The sequence below is a fragment of the Alexandromys fortis genome, unplaced genomic scaffold, assembly GCF_014885135.2.
Source record: "Alexandromys fortis isolate MF-2015 unplaced genomic scaffold, M_Fortis_MF-2015_v1.1 scaffold_146, whole genome shotgun sequence".
Lineage (NCBI taxonomy): Eukaryota > Metazoa > Chordata > Mammalia > Rodentia > Cricetidae > Alexandromys > Alexandromys fortis.
Genome location: NW_026068042.1, coordinates 3,231,642 through 3,258,196, shown reverse-complemented (window position 1 = coordinate 3,258,196; position 26,555 = coordinate 3,231,642). Strand labels below are relative to the sequence as shown.

The following is a 26,555-nucleotide window of genomic DNA, read 5'->3' as shown; positions in this document are numbered from 1 at the left end:
AAAGAGCTGTAATGAGCAGGGTATGGATCATTATGTGTAGAAAGAGATAACAGAACTAGTCTAGAAAGATGTTCAAAGGATAACAGCCCCAAAACTTACAGGGATTGTCACATGGGCCTCATCCCATGGAGAGGCAGCCTGCAGCAGTTCCTCTTGCTAGCTAAGACATACCAAAGGGCAGTACCAGATCGTGTAGGTTAGCGAATATGGCGCGCGAGCCAGCCCACCTCGTAGAGGGATCCAGGCGCCTGTGTCTACATACTTCACATTCTGCTTCCAGAGTGCTGTCTTTATGACATTGAGAAACGACTGACTTCTCCTTTGGTTGCTTTTTAAGGACAACAGTGTTCCCAAGGAAGGGAAGACCTGTTTGTCTTCCCAGAAATGGATTATGGTCTTAAAATTAGCAGGCTGAGTCAACATTTTCAAGTGCTGATGTCTACAGTCAACAGATTAGGTTTTCCTTCAAGACATCATCATCTTTCCGAGTAGAACTGCCTCAGGCTGTCTTGGTCAGTAGCCTTCATTTGGGTATTTAGGCATAAATATATATCCAAGCCATCTGCCTCCTCATCTCTAAATTACATGGACCATTGCCTTGCTCTTGACTCCAATTTGACAGCCCACTCTGGTGTGAGAAGAAACTAACAGTATCATGTTCCTTGCAGTAAACAGTTAATTCATCTCACATGGCCGAGTGAGCTTGTTGCCCCGGAAGTGGTGGCCTGGCTACAAACAGGGTCAACCTTAACTGTCCTAAGGGAGTGAGGGCTCTTGGTTTTCCCACACACAACCCCTCCCCCACCTTGCCCCTTCTAGAGAACCTGAGATAATCAGATAGTTCAAAATAAAATAAATGTTTGCTTCACGGGGTCAACTTCCATAATTCAAACGCCTGCCTCACCATAATGTTGCGGTATTTAAAAATGTAGGGTTAATGCGGAAATCCTGGAAAGACTCAAGGAAGTTATATTTTCATGATGGTTCTTGAATTAAAAGCGACACATCCATGTGGAATTTTTTTTTTTTTTAACAAAGCCATTGTCCTTCGGCAGACTGCAAACGTGGCCACCAGAGGGGCACTCCATCTTTGTGGGCTGCCTCTCAGATTCCAGCTGCATGCAAATGTTGACTCTTAGATACCCCTGGGCTCCTGGTTCTGGTCAGAATTTCAGATTGTTTTACTGGGGTCCTGTGGCACAATGCCCTCCCGCCTTTGATCTCTCCCACCCACCATCTCTCCTGTTGAACTGAGTCTCTGTACCCAATTCATAGGGCTGGCAGCTCAGTTTCAGGGGTGTCCTGGCAGCCGAGGTGCCACAGGCTCCTCTTGACCTGGCTCTCTCTTTACCATCTAGCTGGTGTCATTACCTGGGCACCAGGGGCCATTTACTTTTGAGATCTCTGTCAAGGAAGGTGTAGTAAAGGCCCCTCAGGACTTTGACTGCCTCTGGGTCACTTGTGGCCCCCACCCCTGGACAGTGTACCTCAGGACAGTCTTAAGAATTTATTCCAAATAAGGCAAAGAGTTGGCAATTCCAGCAAGGGAGTAAATGTCTTTAATGGGACCTGCCATGGGTTCTTACCTGACCCCTTAGTTTTCTGTATAATCAGTCAAATGATAATATTTCTTCTTGTGTGGTGGGAATTTTGTAATTTGATGTATATGGTTCTTAGCCTTTGACCTTCAACCCGGGATGACGTTCTGATATCGCACACCATAAGCTTGAAATGTCAACCCGAACATGAGCTGACTACCTCTAAATTGCTAACCACCCCGGCAATACTGCAGGGCTCTCCAAAGGAGCTTTTGGGTCCTCTTGCCATGGTGGTGCTCACTGATGGGCATTGGTATAAAGCTGCAAAGTTGTTCGGCTGAGCCATCCTAGGTTGGGGACTGTGTGTGCAGATGCAGGCTTCCCTCTATGCAACCCTCCCTTGGCAGAGAAAATCTCAACATTCCTTCATGGTTTGCAATGGAGGCCGGGAAGCTTTGAAGATTTAGAAACTCTTTCCAATCTTAAAATTTGCAAAGACTCAATCCAACTCCCAACATGGCCCCCAAACCCACCATAAATCTTCAAGAATCTCCTTCCACAGAGACCCCTAGACGTGACCTATGCCCCATAGAAAAGCTTATAGCCTTGCACTGGTTTGTCTCCCATTGGCTGGTTCACTCCATTCAAAGCCCTCTTCCCCCCACTCTCTTATAAACCTCTAAGTGACAATGAGGACAATGCTGCCCTCTCCCCCTTCCTCCCCTTGTCCTTTTCTACCACCAAGAGGTAAAGTGAATTATGCTGTGTGTGTGTGTTTCTCTACCCCAACCTCCCCACCACCACCACAGGGGGCTCTTTAGGATAGCCTAAGGCCATAATAAAGATACCACTAATGTTTAACCCATTTGACCAAACAAGTGCAAAGTCCTAGGGACACCAGAGGACTTTATTTAAAGGTCTGCTGCTGGGAAGAGGGCTTTGGGGCATGCTGGTCCCCTTTCTTGTCTGCTGTCCAGTCCTGGAGAGAAACTGTTTGGACCATTGTGTCAGGAAACCTAAATATTCCTCCTCCTGCATTATGTGGAGTGGCTGCCAAGTCTTTCAGAGACCAAGAGGCCTCGAGGGGGAACTGACTGATTGGCCACTTCAGAGGAGAGCAGGGAGGGAGCCAGCCCTGGAAACAATGGGGCCAAGGGCTTTGTAACTCTGAGCCCTGTGCCCCTCTGCCCCTCTAAACCCTCCTCCTCTGACCTCTCCAAATTGGGCCAAACAATGGAATTCTAAGGAGGCCAAAATTTAAGCAGCTCTCCCAAGGATTTTGCATTCCTACTTAAAGCCTTGTTTCCAGATGGAAGGAAGTTGTGTGTGTGTGTGTGTGTGTGTGTGTGTGTGTGTGTGTGTGTGGAGGCTTCTTGTAGACTGATCCATGTTAGGCTGCCTGAAATGGGTTGATGGTTTTGCCAGCAAGTGGTGGCCCTGATCCCAGGGGCTTCTGATTCCTTCAGATGTTTGAAAGCCCTGCCTATGCCCAGTGGCCACAGCAGGCTCTGAACGGCGCCACTCTGAAGCAGACTAAAGCACAAAGATCAAAACTACCCAGGTCATCCCTCATTCTGACGAAAGAGCTGACCCTGAGCCTCTCTCCACCAGACAGGGCTGGGGAGGGCGGGCCTTCCTGTTAGGCTGTTGGTGTTTGCGTTTGTGGTGAGTTAGCTTTGCCCCTTCCACATTCATTTCTGATTTGAGAACTGTGGAAAACCCAAGCGCAAGATGAATTCCACTTGTGAGTTATACTGGTTGGCAGTGGGAGAGCCGGGGAGGCTTAACACACAGACCTCAAGACTTTGAAGGTCTGTGCCTGCAAAACAGGGCCGGACCGCAGTGGAAATTGGAAGGAGACATATAGTCCTGTTTCTGATGTGTTTCCATAACTTTTTTGGGGGGGTTAGGCTAAACATGAAAACCTTGAGCAAACAGTCTTCCTGATGACGTGTCCTTCTCCGTCTCAGTTTTTCCCCCCAACCTAGAGAAATGCCGAAATTTTCTAACCTTGAAAGAACATCTCCATTCAGATCTGTTCAAAGTTTGAGAGCCCCTCCCGAGGACGACACACTTCTTATCTTTTCAGTTCGTCTGCTTGTCTATATCAGAAGTGGGGGTAGAGGACCGGGAAGAGGGCTCAGTGAGTCAAGGGCTTACTGAACAAGTGAGAGGGCTTGAACTCCAACTCCCAGACCCCTTCCCACATAAGCTGAGGGTGGCAGAGTAGATCCGTGATCGCAGTGCCCTATGAGGCGATAGGAGGCAGAGACAGAAAGATCTCCAGGATCTTGTAAGCCAGCAGTCCTGTACACAGCGTCTAACATTAGAGACAAGGTGAAAGATGAGGCCCAGCACCGGAGGCTGTCCTCTTCCCGCCACATGTGTTCATGACATGCATGTACCCGCTCTCACATATATGCACATGTGTGCACGCGCATATACATGAAGGTTTTTGAAAAGTAGAAACACGGGGCATTTCTCAGATGGCCACATGCTTAACAGAATGTATAATTCTTTGCTCTGTACTTGGCCCTCGCCAGCACTTTGGTCTGTGCCTCTTGTGCCCACAGAAACCTTTCCTACCTCGTCCTTTTGGTCTTAGTTTAAATGCCATCTTCCCCCATCCTTCCTCCCCCAATTCCCATTTGAATGTGTTCACCTGGTGAGTATCCAAGTTTATTTTGAATATCTCCATGGTGACTGCCCTGATTGGGGTGACCTAGAGCAGAATGTGCTAATCCCAGTTGACACAGTTTCTTGTGCGTCCGAGTGGCACGTTTGTCAGTGCATGCTCACAGATTTAGGAAAGAAATTTCTCGATACTGAGAGCCTAACCCAAGAGGGACTCAGAGGATAAATCATGTCGAAGGGCAAAGCAGGCAATATATTCTCTGCCTCTCGCCACTGATTTATTTTTAATAGACTGCTATTCTTGAACTCTTTCCGTTCCACCTCTTTTGTTCTCTTGATTAAAATTTGATTTATAATTCTGCTGGCATTTCTGAAAGAAGGTAGCCACATTTGGGGCAAGTTTGAGATGGGGCAAGTTTGAAAACAACCCAAATGTTCTGTTGGTTGAATGTATTTGTTCTTGGAGAACCTGAAAACAGAATGAGACCCCCAAACCTAAAGCCTAAGGTTGTTCTGGCTCCTGCCCTGGCTCACCAGTCTCTCCATGAACTTAGCAGAAGCTCCATCTGGTGTTGAGCTTGTCTGTGCTGGAGCTGAGGACACAGGGGGCCTTTACCCCTGGATGTTTTCGCTGAGTCAGCCTTGCGCTTAGCTTAAATGGTTCCATTGAACGTAGACTCAGAGATCATGACATTCCCTCCTGTGGAATATCCAGTCCTTCTAACTATGGCCGCTTTCTGCCTAGCTCCGAAATGCATTAGAGATCCTGCATCACACCCTTCCAAGCAGTGAGGATATGTCATGGGAGGCAACAGCACAGGCCCACACCCTCACCCTTATGAAGCTTTCTTGCTAGGACAGACTGAAGCCAAACATCTCCACAGATAATTTTCAAGGTAATTCCTGAGAAATGTTTCTAGAAAAGTTGTAAGAGATAATGTTAGGAATGGGAATGGGAAGGACATTGCCTGGTATGGCCAGGGGAAGCCACGGAGAGTGAAATGGAGCTAAACCCTGTGACATCTAAGACGGTAGCCTTCCATACACAGGGAATAGCAAAGGTAGGAGTTTTCAGGATCACAGAAGCCTGCTATGGCTACAGAAGGGTTGGATGGAACGGGATAGATGATGGCAGAACAATGGACTCTACTGGCTGCAGCTATGGCGAAGGACCCAAGGTTGCTAGGATCCCTTCTAAATCTACCTGTGAGACTCTGGTGATACCCACAAAGGTTGTGTTGATTATGACCACCAAGATTTCTGCTCACTGGTATCTGAAGACTTGTAGGGAGTTCGTTAGGGGATGGATAGGGATAATGATGATAATGTCAGTTGGGGGCTGGAAGATGCTTCAGGAGAGGGAAGTGATGGATATATTTAGAGCCTTGATGGTTAGTAGTGGTTTCGTGATTTCTTTGATGCTATTATTGGTATATTTTAGGGTCTCTCTATCTAGTTTAGGTTGACCTTTAACTTGTGATGCTCCTTTGCAGCACTGGTGTTACAGGTATGCAACATGACATCTGACCATGATATATTCTTATGCATGAACTTACTAAGTTATATACATTACATATATGCAATGATTTTGAGGTCAATCATACTCAATGAGGTGATTTTTTTAAGGAGATGCCCCTGCCCTATTTTGCAGTTTGTTTTTGTCTTTTGAGACTAGGTCTCACTTTGTAGGCCTAGTTGACCTAGAACTCACAGAGATTTGCCTGCCTCTGCCCCCTGAGTGCTGGCATTAAAGACCTTTGCCATCATGCTTGGCTCTCTCATATCAGAGCCTGGCTCAGCCTTATTTTGCAAACAGAACCAAGGCTAGAGTGAAGACCCATAAACACGCGAACATCCTGCACAAGGAGAGGGCAGCCCTCGAAGCTCAATCCCTGGGTGCCACCTCTGAGCACTCTATCAGGTTCTCGCTGCTTCCCTGTCTGGCCTTGTTCTTACTCACCTATGTGGGTGTGATCTGAAAGCATGCATTGTTTCAGAATCAATAAGGGGCTGAGTGAGCACAGTACAGTGAGTGTGTGAGCTCCAAGGGCCTCCTTATCATTGTGCGCTGAGCAGAACAGGTCCAAATAAAACACATTATCGAGTTCTGTTGACTTTGCCGGCCCAGCAGCTGTATTAATGGAGCTCTTTAAGAACCCAAGTTCCCCACTTGCCTTCTTTGGGAACTTCTAAATAAAATTTTTGTTGAGGGACAGCAGCGATGCTGAGGTTGGAAGGCTAAATAAAAGCCATTTGCTTCCTGGAATTCATCTTGCGAAACAGAGGGGGCAAGGAAGAAAAGAAAAAGAGCACCCCATTCCAAGAAGGAAGGGTGGGGCTTCAGTGTTGACTTGAAGGTGTTCCAGATCGTATTTAACTATACGATGCTCTCTTGATGCCCACAGCCTTTGCTGGGGTGTTTTCCTCCAGATGCCCACCTCCATAGTGAGAAACCCGGAGACAAGTGCACGGCTCTGCTCTTGAAGTCTCCTAAACGGCAGCTTCAGTCTCTGATCCTGCACTAGAGGACTGTGCAAGAGACCCAGATCACCAACGTGATGTTTCTCTCTAAAGCGTTTAGTGGGATTCCACCCTTTAACCTGCTCAGTAGTTACTGTTATGACTGCCTGGTGGGCACTTATAAGATGAATGATAATTTCACATGGCATGCGTTCTGCTATATTTACAATGAGCAGATGTAAACTTCTTCATTTCTGTTGGAGCCATTGCATTTTATGGATGCACGGGCCTGACCCTTCTTGGGTACGTTACTTAATTTATAGACCGTTTAACTCATGATTTGACACAATAAAGAGACTCTGCTTTAAAACCAAACCAAAACAAAAACCTGAATTTCTATCTTCTCTTGAAATCGCGAAAATGCTCTCAACACTATCTCTCCCCAGGGCCTGGAGTCGTCCACAGTCTTCACCGTTACCTGTTGGCTTCCTGCCTCTGAGGTTGTGCAATTTCTTACACACTGTTGCTCTCCGGAGAGTAGAGAAGAATGGCTCTGTACTTACGTCTTTAGCCAGAGTGGAACTAGTGACTGATTCCCAGATCGCTCCACAGAGCAAGAACCGTGCTGTCGTTCCTGGGTTCGGCTTTGGTGGCCACCTAAATTTTGTTTGCTGGACCCCTAAGTCCATTTGTATTCTCCACCTCATACTGGTGTCCCTTGGCTGAAGGGACCTTTTCTGCCTCTGCATGTTGTTGTCAGCTTAAGTGTCCTTACCTTCCCTGATTCCTGCCTTAGCTTTGGGGGTCCAGAGCTGTGCTGGCCTAGCATGTACTCGCTGTGCTGGCTTGTCATCTTGTGCTTACAATGAAGCTGAAGCGTGGCTGTCTGAACTTGACTCCTTAGTCTCTGAGGTCGAGAATTGTCACCTCACTGCTGCAGTCTAGATTCCACATCATAGGGAGTGTACAAGAAATTAATAATAATTAAAAATAAAACCACAGACGGATGTTGCTTACATCTGGATTTTGGAGAAACATGCATTGTACTGTTGTTTCCTTTGAGTTCTTGTAACAACACGTTGGGTCAATGCATCCTTGTTTCTAGTTGGAGTAATTACATCTGAAAAGAGAAAGAGCCCCCAGGTATGGTGGCATAAGCCTTTAACTCCAGCACTCAGACAGAGTGGGCAGATCTTTATGAGTTTAAGGCCAGCCAATCTACATAGTGCAGTGGTTCCCAATCTTTCAAATGCTGCAACCCTTTAACATCTGCCTGTAGTTCCTCATGTTGCGATGCCCTTCCACCATAAAATTATTTTTGTTGCTACTTTATAGCTGTAATTTTGCTACTGCTATAAATCATAATGTAAATAAATGTGTTTTTCGATGGTCTTAGATAAAAGGGTCATTTGACCCCCCCCCCCCTTCAAAGGATTTGTGACCCACGGGTTAAGAACTACTGACATAGTGAGTTCCAGGCTAACTAGAGATGAATAGAGAGACCTTAGAGAGAGAGGAGAGAGAGAGAACAAGAGAGAACGAGAATCTTGTCTCCTTTACTCTAGTGCGGGATTTGGCCTGAATAGTCATGGTGGAGCCATGATATGTGCTGTGCACACAGTGACTAAGGCCGAAGTCTGACAGCTGCTGCTCCCTGAGGCGGACATGCTGGCCTCTTAAGAAGTCTGACTTCTCATCACCGGGGCAGCAGTCGCAGACCAGAACACGTGGAAACAAATAGATAAGTGCAGGTCTTGATAAACAACTGCAAAGAAGCTAGAACAGGTGGGGAACTAGGGAATGACTCAAGGGGACAGGTGGAGATAAGAGACTCAGAGGATGGGCTCTCAGCTACAGCTTTTGACCTGCCGGGTCCCTCCCACCTGCCCTTTGCACTTAGATCCCAGGGATAAGCAAACAGCACCTTCAGGAAGACCCTAGAGAGTGCTGGAGGCCCAGGAAAGAGCAATTGCAAAGGCCCTGCTTTGCAGTGAATTTTGTGCAGGAGAGAACAAAGGTCAAATGTGGCTGATTTGACTTAGGGTGAAGACCTGGGTGTGCAGTGACTTGGAGAGGGAGGTAACGGTGACACAAACAGAGTCTTGCAGGCCACATTGGAGCATGAATTTCTTTATTCCCGGAGGGGGAGAGGCTGAACCTGTCATGGACATTCAGGCTCCAGCTTTTCTTCTTGGCCTGTGAGAAGTGTCCTGGAGAGCCTGTGGGCTTGGTTTGAATCTCTGCTCTCTATCCTTCTGAGCATGACCTTGACGAAGCCATTCATTTCTCCCAGCCTTGGATTGTAGCTACGAATTAATCTTGTGAAATTGGATTAATGCTTCCAAAGGACCTAGTTGTTCCTTTGTTCCTTCGACCTAAATACCTATGGCATCTCTGTCCTGAAAATCTATTTGCGAGTAAGACAAGACTCTGCTTGTCTTCATGGAGCTTGTGGCGGTGTCCTTGGGAGAGGCAGTCAGTTGGTCATAAGCCATGCAAACTTGAGACAGATGCTACCAAAGGGCACAGCAAGAGTCATTGAGACAGATCGACTTGGCTTAGCTAGTTGTCCCCATTTTACAAAGGGTCCCTGAAGTGAAGTGACCTGCTCAAGGTCACAAAGGAGGTGGAGCTGGCAGCTCCTGCTTGTCCTCCTGGTTCCACGGGTCCCTCTCTTTGGAAGCACACTTAGCTGTTGGTTTTAGCCTCTCCTACCAGAGAAGAATAATCAATGGCTTCTCTTGTTGTGGTGACCTATAGTAGAGGATGGAGAACAGAGTCCTGCAGCATCCTGGCACCTGCTTACAGGGTGCAGAACTTCACTTCCTTCGGAATTATGAAGGTGCCCAGGTGACCTGGAGTGAGGAGACAGTTCCTACTGAACAGCTTGGAGAAGTCTGGAGTCAGCACCTCATTGGCCCCACGCAGGACAGCCCCCAGTGGCAGCTGTCCTTTATCTCTCCACGTTGTGCTCACACTGGAACCTGGGAAATGACCTCTCCAGAGGATGGGAAAGAGCCCTTAGGGAACCGCCTGAGATGTACTGATGGCCTTTTTCTACTTCCTCCCCCCCTCCCCTGCTGTTCTCCCAAATCTCGACCCTAGCAGGGCATCTTCTAGTGGTTCTGCATAATACACCGTTTTTATTGGTGCACGAGCTCATTCAGCACTCGACACCGTTATGACCCGAGCCAGTTCTGCCTTTGGACACTTCATTTGATCAGCAAGCACCTCTGACAGGGGGAAGGGACTTTGTTCTGCTCTTCCTCAGCCTGGAGACTGAGCTTGGACCTGAGTTGATGTCTCATGTAGAAATAAGCCAAAGTCCCTCCTTGATGTTCCCTCCTTGTAGGGCTCTGGTGAGCTCTCCCCTTCTCTTCTCTGTGGTTTCATCTCAGCAGTAACCATCCTCTCCCATGCTCTCATCACTCAGCCCAGGCTGCTCCCTTTTCTGCTCGGCACACCACCTTCCTGTACCTGCTCCTCCATTTGCAGTCTCTGGGTTTCTCGGCTAGTTGGCTGTAGTCAGTTCCATTTCTCAGTGCTGTGCAGGCCTTTTTTTGTCCAAGCTGAATCCCTTCCTCCAGACTCACAACATGATGCTGCCACACAGGAGGCTTCATGGCTACAGTCAGAAATGGCTGCTTATGTCTTCTCTCTCTCTCTCTCTCTCTCTCTCTCTCTCTCTCTCTCTCTCTCTCTCTCTCTCTCTCTCTCTGCACAGGGCCCCTTTCTCTCACTGTCAGCACAAGGACTGGTATTTTAGATTGACTACAGTCACTCTGCCAGAGCAGGCAGTGGATATCAATTTTCCCTGCATGTTTTGGAGGGCATGATAGCGTCATGCCCTCCTGGTTGGAGATGCTGGTCCCAGCTGTCATTACCAACATTATAGCCTCCATTATTATCACCACCATTATGATTTTCATATCCATTTTTATCACTTGCTTTACCTTCAGGATCAGCAGCACCATTATTGTCACTACTTTAGCATCAGCACCATCCCCAATTCTACCATCTTCATCATTATCGTCACTACTTCAGCATCAGCACCATCCCCAATTCTATCATCTTCATCATCACTGTTAAGTTTTTTCCTTAGCTGACAAACCTCTCTGCCAACACAAATCATCCCATCAGACCAAATTAGATCAAATTAGAAGATGCCCAGGTTTAATGGATGGCAACACTCTCCGGTGGCCCCCTGGGAAAACACAGAGAACCAAAAGACCATGGAAAACTGGGAGACCATGTGTTCATTCTCTGGGGGGGCAGTTTAAATAGCCTGTGGAAGTGGTCATGACCTTCCCTGGGAAGGGGTTACCATTTGGTGAAGTTTGGACTGAGGCAACTCCTAGGGGAGGGAGCTTTGAAATAGAGCTTTCCAACCAACATTTCAGGATGGATGCCAGGGGGTTGGGGTCAAGCCCCCCAACTAAACAATCCATACTCTTTGTATAAAGGGGTGCCAGGGAGCTGAGGTGATGCTTTCAACCAAACTTACCACCACCACCTTCAACATCATCACCATCATCATTATCATCATCACCACCTTCACCACCAGTATCACCATTGCCACTGACAATTACCACAGTCACCTCCACAACGCGCTTCTACCACCTCCGTACCCCCTTACTGTCATTCTCCTTACCACATCTACCGTGTAGTGTAGTGTGACCCTACCCCTGGGAGACGTGAGTCCACATCCATTTACCCCAGATAGGCAAACAACAACAGATCAAATAAGGAAGTCACCGAAGTCCAACTTGGCAAACCAATGAATTTTATTGGGCTTACTTCACACTTTGTAGCCAGTCTGGCTTGGGACTGGCAGCAATCCTCCACCTCAGGTCACGATGTGCTACGATGATGGGTAATGAACGACCACATCCAGCTTTATTAATTTTTTTTCATGATTGTGTATGTACAAGCGTGTGATGTGTGCATAGCCTTGTGGGCTGCCGTTGTGTGTGGAGGTGGAACCATCTCTCTCCTGTATTTCTCTGTGTTCTGGGGCTGAACTCAGGTCCCCCAGGCCTTTCCCACAAACACCTCTATCAGCTGAGCCACTTGCTGACCCCTATTTTTTTTTTTTAATTCTAGAAAAAGTGTTTTTCTTCAGGACACTGGGGATTTCTTTGATTTTGCAGACGGGAAAGCAGTACAAATCCTTCTGGGGATTAGAAGTAGGATCCGACTCATTTACAATTATTTTTTAAGTATCTCCTATGAGCCTGTGCTTTAGAGACTGGAGACATAGTGACTGCATGAAACTCACATTATGGTGGGGAGAAATAAATAATGAGTGAATAGATCAGAAATTATATATTAGGAATAAAAGGGTCATAATGAAAACAAGATGACATGGCTGATCCTGGGGGTGTTATTAATTGTGAAGTATATCAGCTTTTTGTTGGGTAACAAGCCATGTTTAAAGATCAGGGGCTCACGAAAACAGACTTGTTTGAGAGCTCCTTTTTATTGTGGTTTTGTTGTTTGCTTTGGACCCATGGTGATGGGTGATCCTCTCAGCACGGACATCTCTTGCTGGATCTCAACAGAGCAAGGGGGTGAGTGTAAACAGGCCATTGCTCTTGGAGCTTCAACTTGGGCCTGGTCTCCTGCCACCAACACCCATGTATCTCCAGCCAAGGAGAATCAGATGCGCGGTGTCAACAGAAGGATGTGTCTGCTCACAGTGAGAGGCCTGCAAAGACACCAGGCAAGGGTGTGGACGTGTAATCCGGTTGCCAGGGAACAAGGACTGAGATAAGCAATCAAGGCTACCTAGAGAGAGCTGGTTAAGAGGAGGTGACATTTAAGCTGAGGTCTGAACAGAGAGAGTGATTGGAGGAAGAGTGGCAGGTGGCACCCAGCTGGACTGGGCACATCTGGGGATGTCAGGGGTGGAGTTGGGGTAGATGAAGCAGAAAGCAAGGGTGGCTGGAGCTTAGGGGCAGGGGAGGAGCCTCGGGGACCCAGGCAGGCTCCTGACCACGTGGACCTTGTAGGACACAAGGCCAAAATGGCAGAGAATTGCCACGTCTGGGATTTCGTGCTGGCAGGTAATGCCAGAAGAGCGATCTCCTTTGAAAACCTGTAAGATGTAGGCTGTAAACCTTTCAACCTTAAGCCCCAGAGATTCACCTTTCTCAAAGGACTTAAAGGCTGCTCTGGAAAGCTGGAAGATGATCTAGGCTAAACTCCGACCCTTTTCTTTCGTTGCACAACCCTGGCAGGCTGTTCCCAGGGCTGTCCCTTCCCATGGCGTCACTTGTTCAGGAGAAAGAGAGAGTGCAGGGTGGGCCCCAGATACGTCCACCACCACCCTGACACAAACTTCTAATTCAGAGCAGAAGCCTCAATAAGGAATCACTTGAGATGAAAGGCTCTGCTCGAATTTATTGTTTTTTTCTCTCAAGTTTAAACATTCTCTGCACTCGAGTGGCTGTTGCTTATGCGCCCGACTTATTCAGGCCATTTGCGTATGTGTGTGGTCTATGCAGCCTGTTTCAGTAAAGTGTACGTTAGATGCTTGGAAACTATCCAACATGTGGAGAGAGAGACACACAGAGAGAGAGAGAGAGAGAGAGAGAGAGAGAGAGAGAGAGAGAGAGAGGCAGAGACACAGAGACACAGAGACACAGAGACATAGAGGAAATGAGAGGGGAAGGTGGGTAGGGAGGGAGGAAGGGAAGGAGGACAGTAGGGAGGGAGGAAAAGAGGGAGAGAAAGAGACAGGAGAAAGAAAAATTTTAACTAGCAGCTCAAGCAGGAGGTTTGCAGATGAATAGCGCATATTTAATTTGAAGAATTAACTTTTTTCTTCCCCCTGTTGTTTGGCTATCGTCAGTCCCAATGCAAGCACACTGACATGGTTTAAATTAGCATTGTGGAAGCAATACACTGCCGAGCAGTGCGTGACTGAGTTATTAAGAGCCATCCACGAGGATCAAGCAGAAAACCATCCTGACAAATAGAAAAACTTTCTGTGGTGCCTTCTGCCAGCTGGGTCCCCGGTCATCGAGCACAACGTGGAACAATTCGCCCACGGACTCTTTGGGGTGGGGGAAGGGAAGAGGCATTTCATCAAGGGTACAGCTTGGGTTTGAAATTTTGTTTGGACTAGTTGCCAAGAAATTGAGGTCTAAAATTAAACATGAAATATGTTGAAAGTATTGGAAACTAAGGCAGGGCGTTTCATTCAGTGAAATTTAACTATTTCTAACCTGTTAAAGACTAGTGAAACTGAGCGACTTGCTCTTGTTAGTAGTACAAAATTTGGTCTTATATTACGATTTCTTGTGAGTGAATGCTTTGGCAGCTTTCAAGATCAAAGGGCTAAGATGCAGTCTTGGCTTTGTTACTTCGAAGTGATGTGAACTTGGGCAAGACATTTTTCTTCTTTTCTGGATATGTATGTATGTATGTATGTATGTATGTATGTATGTATGTATGTATCTCTATGTGGGATGCTTGCATGAGTGTCTCTGTGTTCGTGTGTGTGTGTGTGTGTGTGTGTGTGTGTGTGCATGCGCACATGTGCACCCTCGTGTTATAGAGGCCTGAGGTTAAAGCAGGATATCTTTCCTCATCACTCTCAGTCTTATGAGGCAGATTCCCTTGCTGACCCCGTACTCAGCTTGCTCTCTCTTGCTGTTTCCTTAGCCCCGCGTCATTTTTGTAAGCTCTGGGGGTCCAAACTCCAGTCTTCATATGAGGCCAGGGCTCCTGCACCCCCTCCCCACGGCTCATCTCACTCCATGTCCCCTCATTCACTGTCTGTATACTAGAGTTGGTGTTGCACACCTCGTGGAAAGAGATCACCTCTGCGAAAGGCCCTGTAATGTGACACATACATGAAATATTACTGGGGTCTTTTATTGATAGCCCCGATCTGAGGCTCACTGTCATTATACCGGACCCCAAGAGGCTTTAAAAAGGTCCCTGTGGCTATTTCATTAACCAATCAGAGGAAAAAGGTGGAGTCGGTGACTGTTTCAGCCCCACCTCTTGGGGACTGGCTGTGGAAGATGGTGGGAGGCCAAGTGTAACCAAAGGCGAGGAAAAAGAGAGAGAGAAGAGCCATCCTTTGCAGGCTCTGATGTTTAGACTCTCATAGGAGATTCTTGTGAGACTCCCATATTGTTTTCATTTCCACATGTTAGAGTCCCATTAGTCTCACAGGCGTGCGGGGGGGGGGTGGGGGGGGGGGGGGGGGAGGCAGAGAAGAAGGAGGAAGAGGAGGAGAGGGAAGAAGGAGAGGGGGAGAAGAGACATCACCGGAGTCTGAGCAGCTCCAGGTGGGAGCCTGAGAAAGGTATGAGGTCTCTGAGGCTGGCACCCTCATCCCAGTACACAGCAGTGTCCCCAGGTGTCTAGTGCGGCTTCCTAGTGAGCGAGCTCAGGACCTGGTTACTGCACCCGTGAGCAGAGATGCAACAGGGGATGGATGCGCACTCAGCAGCAAATTCTGCTCACTACATTTTATCCCAGGTTTGGGGAACTTCTTTTTAATTTAGAGAAAAAAAATCTTAAAATTAATTTTTAAGTTAGTGCAGTAGCGCGTGCACACACACACTCACACACACACCCTTAACAGGTCCTTCTGACATTTTCTTTACTCGTACCTTGAGGTCACACCTACATTAAGACTGATGTTTGCACTGGAGACCCAAATAGGAGGAACATTTTATACTACCCTGAACTGACATCTAGAGGGCAAGATGACCAGAACATCCAATGCCAACATCTTTTTCCCAAAGAAGGTATATAAATAACACACGCATGCACACACACACATACACATACACACACAGAGAGAGAAGTACAACATATTTTATCATTAAAGAAATGCTAATCAAAAGCACACTAGAAACCACTACATACCCACTCTGAGGGCTGTAATAATAACAACAACCACAACAATATAAGTAGAAATTGACGTATGTTGACAAGGATACGAAGAAATTAAAACCCTCATGTACTGTTCATGAGGATGAAAAATAGTGCAGCCACCATGGGAAAAAAAATGAAGGATCTTTCAAAAGCAAAACCTAGAATTGGCATGTGACCTATCAACTCTCCTCTGGATCTATCCGAAGAACTGAAAATATTCTCTCTCTCTCTCTCTCTCTCTCTCTCTCTCTCTCTCTCTCTCTCTCTCTCTCTCTCTCTCTCTCTCTTACAGTGGCACTATCTACAATAGCCAAACACCCACCAAGAGATGAGTGGAAGAAGATGCGGCATAGCCATACCGTGGAGTATCACTTCACCAAAGAGACGATACAGCACCAACACCCACTATAGTGTGCTGAAAAAAGCCAGAACAACCAACTACAAACGGGATGGCTTTCTTTATGCGAAATATCACGGACGTGCAAATCCCCAGGTTGAAATTACCCAGGGAAGAAGGCACGGGGGAAGGGGAAGGGACCGCTGAGAGGCAACAGGGTATCTTTTAGGAAAGATGAGAAATCCTAGAATTCGTGGCAATGGAGGACCAGTCTCGCGGATGTACTTAGTGGGGCTGAAGTGATTCATGTTCAGTGTTAATTTTGCCCCAATAAAAATACTTTAGTGACACAACAACAACAATTACTCATGGCTTAATAAACATTGTGAGACACATATGGTTAAGACCTTGGGGGCACGAATAAAGAAAGATTCATCCCCCATTTGATGTGCTGGAGGGGACAGGTGTAGAAGTTTCCTGAAGAAAACAGTGTGGAGGAGGATGAGCATCTAGAAGAGCTGACAGCCTGGGCTGTTTCTGGGACGAATCATCTTGTAAGGTTGGTGAGCCAGACAAGCTGGAGCTAGTACCGTGGAGAAACAGACCCTACGAAACAAAACGCATTAGACACACGTTCATAGAACCTGCCAAGTACCAGGCTGCATCTTAACCTTCCCAAATGCTCTGACCCATGGCCCTCCACTGTGTCCCCACCACCATCTGTGCCCCCGGCCCACTGCTCCTACCACTACTGGTGTCCCCACTACAACCCACTGTGCCCCCACTACCCACGCCCTCCCACCAGTAACCCCCTACCACCCATGCTCCCACTACCACCCATGCCCCCACCACTACCCATGCCCCCACCCCCCACTCCTGCCCCCATCACCACAATCCATGCCAACACCACTTCCCGTGCTCCCCCTACCATACAGTTTTGTCTGTAAAGCAACTGTGAGAGAAAGGTGTTTGTGTATCTGCTCACTTGTATGGCACACACAGCCATGGGCATTTGCAAAAGGTAAGCCTGAAACTCCTTCCTTCTCCGTGAATGCTGCTTTCTGTACCGTTCACATGTTCACAAATGGTGGGAGACTTTGCTCTGAAACTGTGTGATCGTTTGTGTTATTGGTACCCTTTGTGTTGCATTCAAAACAGTTTTTCTTTTACTGTTTTCACATGTGTGTGGCTGGTGTGCCTGTATCTGAATGTTTCCATGTATGTGGGCATGCGTGTACATGTGCGTAGGTGTGTGTATATTTGTGTATGTGTATGTCTATGCAGAGGCCTGAAGGTTGGTGTTGGGAATCGTCCTCAATTGCTCTTTGACTTTATTTACTGAGGCGGGGGTCTTTCAATCAAACTCAGAGCTTGCCAATATGGCTAGTCTAGCCTCAATAGTTAGCTTGGGGAATCCAACGTTTTTCCTGTGCTCTAACCACTGAACCACCCAGCCTCTGGTATGCGAGACTTTAAAGAGACTTGAAAGATTGTTTTACTTTTTAATTATAGCTTAGAAACCACCTGAGATAGATGTAAACCGATACAGTCCAGACTTTTTGGACCATTAATTCAACAGAAGGCAACTTGGAAACCACTGTCCAGCAACACTGTTTTATCATTCGGCTTTGTTCAGTCCCGTTGCATCGTTATTCAAGTAGATCTCCATCTTATTACAGCCCACATTTCTTTGTTGTTGTTACTCTTTATTTACTTTATTTCCTGATCTTAGCTTCTCCTCCCTCTTCTCTTCCCATCCCCCCCCCACCTCCATCCACTCCTCCTCTTTTTCTATTCAGAAAGGGGCAGGCCTCCCATGAATAGCAACAAAGTGTGTAGCATCAAGTCGCAGTAAGACTAACCACCTCCCCTTGTATTAAAGATGGGCAAGGCAAACCGGTATGAGGAAAAGGGCCCCAAGAGCCAGTCAAAGCATTAGGGACAGCCCCTGCTCCCATGGTTAGGAGCCCCACAAGTAGACCAGACTATACAACTGTCACATATATGTAGAGGGCCTAGGTCGGTCCCAAGCTGGCTTCCTGGTTGTTGGTTCAGACTCTGTGAGTTCCTATGAGCCAGGTTAGTTGTTTCTGTGGGTTTTCTTGTGACATACTTGACCCCTCTGGCTCCTACAATCCCGTCCTCTTTCTCTTCAGCAGGATTCCCCGAGTTCGCTCTAATGTTTGGCTGTGGGTCTCTACTCTATTTCTCTGTTACTGGATGAAGGCTCTGATGACAATTGGGAGAGTCACCGATCTGATCACAGGAGACGGCCAGTTCAGGCCATGTAGCTGCTATTGCCGGGAGTCTTAGCTGGGGTCATCCTTGCATCGGTTTCTACCTGACCCCAAGATGCCTTCCCCCTTTCCATTCCTCTCTCTCAGCACTCTCCCCCTCCACCCACTTTCCAGCCCAATCCCTCAAGTTCCCATCCCCACCCACCCCACTCCACCCAGGAGATCCCTTCTATTTCCCCTTCCCAGGGAGATCCTTGGGCCCTCCTCTCTGAGCTGCAGAGAGGTTAGGTAACCCCTCTGGGTCTGCAGCCCACATTTCTTTTGACTCCTTCTTCATGTTATAGTGTATTGGTCAATCAAGTGTGATGGTAAATTCTGTTAATGTGATTGGATTGAGAAATGCCTAGGAGATTTATTTATAAACTCCTCTGGGTGTGTGTTTGAGGATGTCTACAGAGAGAGAGTCAACTATGGGAGGAAGATCCTCTCTGAATATGGTGACCTCATTCCCTATGGAGGGATCCCTGATCTAGTACAAGGGAACAAAGAAGAAAACATCCTATCTGTTTCCTGGCCTCCTTCAGATGCTCCGTCTTGCCATACCCTACATTCCAGTTATAATGAACTGAACCCTCAAAACTCTGGACCCAAAGAAACCTTTCCTCCTGCACGTTGTCTTGTTCAGATATTTTATCTTGGCAATGGAAGTTGGATTAACAAGATAGGCTTATTGTCTGTCTTGTCTTCAGAAAGAATGGCTGCATATTGAGCTAGATGAATGACCGGTTGCCCGGATCCTTATGCAATTCTGTAATGTCTCCTTATGAGCAATTACATTGGGACCTTTGTAACTGCTAGAAAATCCGTCATCGCTCTCCTGCATTAGCCATACCATCTTTCTTGAAATGGGCATCTTTCTGTAGGCTGGAAAGGTAGCTCAGTTGAGAGAATGCATGACTAGCCTGCCAAAAACCCTGTGTTTGATCCCCAGCACTGCAGAAATGGGGTGCAGTCGTACATGCTTGTAACTTTTTTGTCTTTATTTTTGAGATTGCATTTTAATTACAACTTTTCACTCTTCCCTTTTTTCCCTCCAAATGCTCCCATATACCCCTCCCCCCTCCCCATTCACCTTCAAATTCAAGGCCTCTTTTGTCATCATTGGTTATTGCATACGTATATGGATATGTATATACATATTTATTCCCAAATATAACCTGTTGAATTCATATAATGGTATTCCTCTGTATATTTTCAGGGCTGATTGTTTAGCATTGGGCAATCAGTTGGTGTATTCTCCCCTGGGGAAGATCACCTCTCTACCTACCTGCCTGTAATCTTAGTACTTGGGAGGTAGAAACAGAAAGATCAGAAATTCAAGGTCATCTTGACTGTATAAGGAGTTCCAGGTCAGCCTGGGCTAGAGACCCTGACTCAAAAACAAACAAGAACAAATAGAATCTCATTTCATGCTATTTTCCAGTTTACCAAGCATTGCAAAAATTCACGGTGTTTTTATATTCCAATACCCGTTTCTTCCTGTTAATAACATCTTATATTAATGCAGTACATTTGCCACAATGGGGCAGTCTGTGTTGATATATTAATATTTAGAAAAATCTATCTTTTATGCCTAATTCTTTAATTCCTACCTGTTGTCTTCTATTTCCTGTCCAGGTCCCATCCAGGAGGCCAGTTAGCCGACACATCTCTGGCTTACCTTTGCTGAGATGGCCCTCAGACTTCCCTTATTTTTGATGACTTTGGCAGCATGAAGGGATAGATAGCATCAGGGCACCTTGTAGATTATCTTACTCTTGGCCTTTTCTCCCTGAGGAGGTGAACTGCCTTTCATATCATATCGTTCTGCCGACATGATTGGTCACTTTTGATGTTAACTGTGTGTCCTGAATGAACAATGTGTGGGAGCCTTTGCCACCGTGAAGCTGGAGGCTCTTTTCCCATTTCACCCCGAGGAAGGCAGTCAGGAGGCACAGCCAACCTTGCCTAAGTGTGCTCTGACGTCTTGAGCTCTGTGTCATGAGAGCAGTGGTCCTCAACCTTCCTAACGCTGCAGTCTTTCAATACTGTCCCTCATGCTGTGGTGACCCCAACCATAAAATTATTTCATTGCTACCTCCTAACTGCAATTGTGCTACAGTTATGAATCATAATGTAAAAATCTGTTTTCTGATGGTCTCAGGTGACCCCTGTGAAAGGCTCGTGACCCCACAGGGTGAGAGCTCCTCATTTAGCCTTCCCTCTCCTGTCCTGGTTGTCTGTGTTGCTCTTGTTGCTGTGCCTGCATGTCTGGTAAGAAGCATCCTAGGGGTGCTTCTTGGTTTCTTTCTGTTGCTATGGCAAACTCCTCTGACGGCAGCAGCTTGAGGGAGAAGGAGTTTATTTTAGCTACAGTTCAAGCTTACAAACCCTTCACAAGAGCAGGAACTTTAAGCCGCTGGTTACATCACACCCCTGGATCGGAAACTGGGAGGGCTGCATTCAGGGTAGCACCCAGCTTGCTTTCTCCATATTCTACAGTCCAGGACCCTCTTGCCCAGGGAATGGCGTGGCCTCCAATTCAGCTATGTCTTCCCGCTTTATTAGGATAATTAAGACAATCTCCCATAAGCATGTACATAGGCCCATTTCCCTGGTGATTCTAGACTCTGTCAAGTTGAGATTTAACACTCAGCAGGCCAGGAGAGAAGTGTTTATTTCAGCTTGTAGTTAAAGGGGCCACAGTCCATCTTAGCAGGACAGGTAAGGCAGCAGCTGGTTGTATTGCATCCACAGTCAGGAAATAGACATGCTGGCGCATGCTGGTGCTGCTAGCTTTTGCTTCCTCGTGCAGACTGGGTCCCCAGCCTGTGGGGGCTGCCCCTCCTCCCACACACACCCAGAAGCTTGGCTGTGGTAATTCCAAATCCTGACAAGCTGGCCATCAATATTAACCATCACCCTTCCCTTCTCTTCACAATGGTCCTTGTAACCAAGGATGAGCTACCAGAGGAGGACTGTTCCTTTTCCTTCAGGCAAGTCTTCTCCACAGTGACACCACTGAGACTTTTGAACAGGTGAGCCACTGTCACAGGGCCACCTGTACTTTGTTCAGCATCCTGTATCCATGGTCTCCATATATCGTGAGTCTGAAGCAACTTCTGTTGCTGACGGCAGCTCAAAGTGTCTCTAGACATTTCCAGGTGTCCTCTGGAGTGGTGTGTGTGTGTGTGTGTGCGTGTGTGTGGCGGGGGATTTCTTCTACCTCCGTGCTGGTTGAGAACCACTACCTTATTGGTAACCATAGTACTTTGAAATTCTTAAAAAAAAAAAAAAACACATCTAGAGTAGGTTAAAATATTTTTATTTTAAACACAAAATTATTATACCACAGTAAGAATGCTCCTATTCATGAGTTAACCTTGACATATAATGCAGGAAGTATTTTCTGTTAATTTTAAATCAAAGTGCTGCCCAAATTTAGCGACACAACCCACAGAGTGAATGGCTGTTCTCTGTGCATGCAAACTCCACAGAATAAAAATGTAGCATGAATGTCTCTACCTGGAGTTGTACAAGACAGCAGCTGAAACATTCCTGTGCATCTCTCTCTTCGTATCAGTCAGGATGGGCAATGTCATGCCATGGTAACAAATAACCCTTATGTCTCAGTAGATAAAGATATGACCAACTTACTTCCCATGCATGTCCCATGTCCTGCGGGGAGAGATGGCACTGCTCTCTGATTACTGGGAACTCCATGTTGGCATGTTGCCATCTTCATGGCAGAGTGGAGTGACTGCTGCTGACCCTCACGGATGCAAGCGTTTCCCAAGCAGCGTTCATCACACTCTCCTACCCTTCATTGGCCAAAGGAGGACACAAAGTCATAGTAGCTACTATCATGAGGAAGGCAAGGGACGATCCCTTGGGTACCTAAGAGGAGGCAAATCAGAATACCTCTGGGCAGCTCTAAAGAGTCCTGCAGCTTTGAAAGCCAACAAGTAAGCTGTTACTGAAGAATACAGATGCTTCTATCTCAGGGAACCCCTTCCTATCTGATGACAGAGCTTCAGAAATGTTTGTTGACTAAAATGCGTATCTCAGAATACCCTTAATTTGTGACTGGAGAGATGGATTAGTGGGATAAAGGAGTGTACTGCTCCACCAGAGGACTGGAATTCTGTTCCCAGCACCCAGCTTGGGCAGCTCCCAATTGCCAGCTACGGTCAATCTGATGCCCTCTTCTGGCCTCTGCAATTACCCCTGCTCACATTGACATATACACATACACATCAATAAAAACAAATCTTTAAAAAAGGAATACACAAAGTTTTCAGAGAAAGGGAGGAACAAGAATAGTCACCTGTAAAAAAACCAAAACAACAACAACAACAACAACAACAAAAACCAAATCAAAACAAAACAAAAAGAATAGTCACCTGTACAGACAATGCTCAAGCCGGGTCTAAACCAAGAAACAGGGTTGGGCTGCATCTGGACCACGCTTTCCCAGTCATGCCCTTTCCCATAGCCTGATGTCTTTGGTGATGGGTGCATTTGTGCTTAGGTACATTTGCTTTATGGGCACCTTCCCTGGGGACCCTCTGTGAACACAGGTGCTGGGTGTTCAGAAGGTCACAGCTTGGGACTTGGTCACATGAACACCTTTAGCTGAAGCTGAGCGGTGGAATATTCGTCTCCTGGGAATGGTGAGATTCTCTCTTCTCACCCAGGAGGCTTCCAAGACTAATGCTGTTTGTGATGATTTGATGACCATTCATGTGGTAACTTTATATTTGTTAATTGCCTGTGAGTCAACAACTCTACAAGGAGAAAGCAGTTTACTCTCTGGCATGCGCGCTTTCAAGTTTATTTGTTTCAAGAAGGAGCAGCCCGGAGAAGCCTCTTCAAAGTCTTCCACCTCCAGAAGGGAAACCCATGCGTGTCCTCATCACTGATGTACATAACAAGCAAGAACGCCGAGACAGAATGGCTCTAGCGAGGAGCCAATGGAAAACGCTGATGAGAGAGGAGGCGAGTGAGGGCACGTTGAAGTGTTTGTTCAGAGTGAAGTGTGAGTACTCATAAATCTGTGAAGTCGGTGGGGCAGGACCATAATTAGGGATCTTGATAAGTTAAGACCAACTATCAGAAAACAAAAGCACAATATGTAAGCGTCAAGCAAGCAATGAGTTTGGCTAATCCATTGGAAGACAGGAGAAGAGAAGAAAGTCACAAAAGTTCAATAGATGGAAAAAAAAAAGAGTCAACCGAAAGAGCAGAAATAAATCCTGAAGTAACTGTAATTATAATATATTTATATCACCATTGAGACAGGAGAACCGAGATGGGATACGGAAGATAAGAACCAGCAACATCTTGTTAGAAAGATGGGTGTGACGGTAGATAAGAATTCCACTGGGATATTAACAATGGGGCAAAAAATACATAGCAGGCAAATGAACCAAAGGAAGCTGGAATAGCGATATTCTTATCTGATAAAATCAAATCAAAACTCACCGAGGGTTAAAGAGCTGTGTCACATACATAGCAATGTAATGATAATGTCTAGTCATCACAAACACAAAGACACTTGATAATATTGCTTTAAAACACTAAAGTGATAAAATTCTGGAAAGAATTAGACAAGTCAGCAATTACAGACAGAATCTTAAAGCTGTGTTCTCAAACTGATGGGTTAAGTAGACTAAAGGTGAGCCAATGATAAAACATCCTTGAATAATATCGTAAGTCTAGAAACGGATGAATAAGTATGAGATTTTGTTTTGTTTTGTTTTGAGAGAGAGTTTCTCTGTGTAGCCCTGGCCATCCTGTACTTTCTCCAAAGATCAGGCTGGCTTTGAACTCAGAGATTTCCCTGCTTTTTACCTCCCAAGTGTTGGGATTTAATGCTTGAGCCAACATTGCACAACTCTAAGTATGAGATTTTATGCTGTACAAACTGGAGAAGTACCTTGTGTTCTGAGACTGCACTGTTCACCCCAGCTCATCAAGACTCCAAGGTGTCTTACACAGCACGAGAAATCCTAGTCAATGCAGAATATGTTCTCCAATAACTGGCAATCAAATGAAGACTCTGTGTCAGAGGAATAATGAAAGAATAGCCCAAATATCTGGAACCAAATCAACACAAGTTAAAACAAGAGTCATGAGAGAAATTATGAAACAGAAAATAGAAAATCTAAAAAAAAAAATGTAATACTACTACACCTAAGATAGTACCCCAAGGATGGTGAGGATTACTCTTAGAAACATTTGTTTGAAAATGAGGAAGGTGGAAGACAAGAAAAGATTTAAATGGAGAGGTTGAAAGAGGAGGAGTGAACATAGAGAGACAGAGAGACAGTAACGTGTGATAGGTGGCGTAGTGCTTGAAGACCCAGGAGCCTGGAGTCTGGTATTTAGAAAATGAGGATGAGAGGGTCATCCTCCCCCTAACGGCATTAGCAAATAGACAAAATAAATACTACAGACACAGAACAAAGGAGAAGGAAGTATAATAATACAGCTAAAAAATACTGTAAAGACTATTAGAAAAATTAACCAACCATAGATTTTTTTTTTCCGCCAAAACTACAGGACATGGAGTTTTCCAGGAGACTTAGGCTTTCTGGAAAATCAAGAACTGCCAGAATTGAAGAAAGAGACACTGCAGCATGTTTAATAGGCCAGTGAGCTATCATAAAATGAAGACAGCATTAAAAGGCTTTTCTCCCCCTAAACCAATGGTTTTGTAGGTGAGTTTGAATCTAGTTTTAGAAAATACGCAACCTGGGGCTGGAAGGCTGGCTCGGTGGTTAAGAGCACTTGCTGCTCTTGCAGAGGACCTGGTTTCAATTTCCAGCACTACACTGTGGCTCATAACCATCTGTAACTCCAGTTTCAAGGGATCCAGTGCCCTCTTCTACCATCTGAAGGCACCAGGGGCACAGCATACACGCAGACAAATCACTCATATATACAAGATAAAAGTAAATGCATTAAAATCAGACATCTCTGGGACATCCAAATGGTGAAAACTTTAGAAGTCATTCTGTAAAACCTGTTGCCGATTCCGAGTTCTGTTAGGGGCTGTCAGATAAAAGCATCTTGGAAATATTAGCTACATACATCACACCTCTAGCTACATACATAGATACATATACATATGAAAGGAATAGATGACCCTAGACAGTCCAGCCTAGAAAAGAAAAGATGGTCGAACCCCAGAGAATGTATTACTATTAATTCAAAAAGAAAAAGTCAGCAGATTGTCTTAGGAGAAGTTTGAAAATGGAGCTAGGGCAAGAGTAATTAGTAAAGTGTTCACCTTACAAATATGAAGACCTGTTTTTGTATCCCCAGCACCCAAAAAGCATGGGGAACACTTCTTTAATGTCAGCAAGCTTGGGAGGCAGAGACTGGAGGGTCCCTGTATCTACTGGCCAGGCAGCCTAGCCAAACCAGTGAACTCTGGGATTAGGGAAAGACCCTCCTTCAAATAATAGGGTGGAGGCAAATTGGAGAGATCTGCCAATGTTGATCTCTTTCCTCCACATGCATGTGCACACATACAAATACACATGGCCACCCACAGGTACATACACACACATATAAAATACACATATAGTACACACTCACAAGGTGTTTGAAAAGCATTTTGTAAAGTTTGATGCCAACTTTGCAATAAAACCTCGTAGAAATTCATGTCCTTCTAATGGGGTAAAGATGAAGATTTATGTCCCCAGCTTACAGCAGACAAGAAGAATTTGGCTTTGGACTAGTTTCCCTTAAGGAACATATATTGCTGCTTCCATTGCCGCCACCGCTGAACATGCTAAGGAAGGGCCTGGTCAGCTCCGTGGGATGAAAGCAAAATAAACAATGATGGTTTGGTGATTGGGGGGGGGCATTTGCTGATGCCGTGACATAAACACAGACCTGGCTTAATCAACAGAAGATTGGCACAAGGAGCTCCGGGAATTTGCAGGAGACAGCCCAACCCTGAAAACCCAGTCGCATCTCCCAACACCACCAGAGAAAGCAGAAACCACAGTGTAAAACACGGCGCCACAGTGAAGGCAAGAAAACTTCAAACGCTGTCGAGGCTTCACAGACGGTCCTTGCTGCTATGTCTCCGTGAGGAGAGCATTTTAAGAGAACAGCAGCAAGCTGAGGGCCACTCCATGCTTGTGAAAGGGAGGCTTTGACATTTAAAAAACTTTAATTCGCTTCAAACAAATCCACAATTTTGGTGGATTAAGAAAACAACAGTGAGATGCCCTTCAATTGAAGAATGGATGAAGAAAGTATGGAATATATACATATTAGAGTACTACTCAGCAGTAAAAAACAAGGACTTCTTGAAGTTTGCAGGCAAATGGATGGAAATAGAAAACACCATCCTGAGTGAGGTAAGCCAGACCCAAAAAGAGGAACATGGGATGT

General features: G+C 46.0%; 1 long non-coding RNA gene across 5 annotated transcripts in view; it reads left to right on the top strand.

The window, feature by feature from the left end:
* Nucleotides 1–16,197, top strand: part of LOC126515978 (uncharacterized) — an 81,656-nt gene extending 65,459 nt beyond the window's left edge. For 4 of the 5 annotated variants that reach the window (XR_007595967.1, XR_007595969.1, XR_007595970.1 and 1 more), the window contains one exon: nucleotides 15,823–16,197. This is a non-coding gene — a long non-coding RNA (uncharacterized lncRNA). The remainder of the gene's footprint in view (nucleotides 1–15,822) is intronic. The other variant, XR_007595966.1, reaches the window with a different exon arrangement.
* The last annotated feature ends 10,358 nt before the right edge of the window (nucleotides 16,198–26,555 follow it).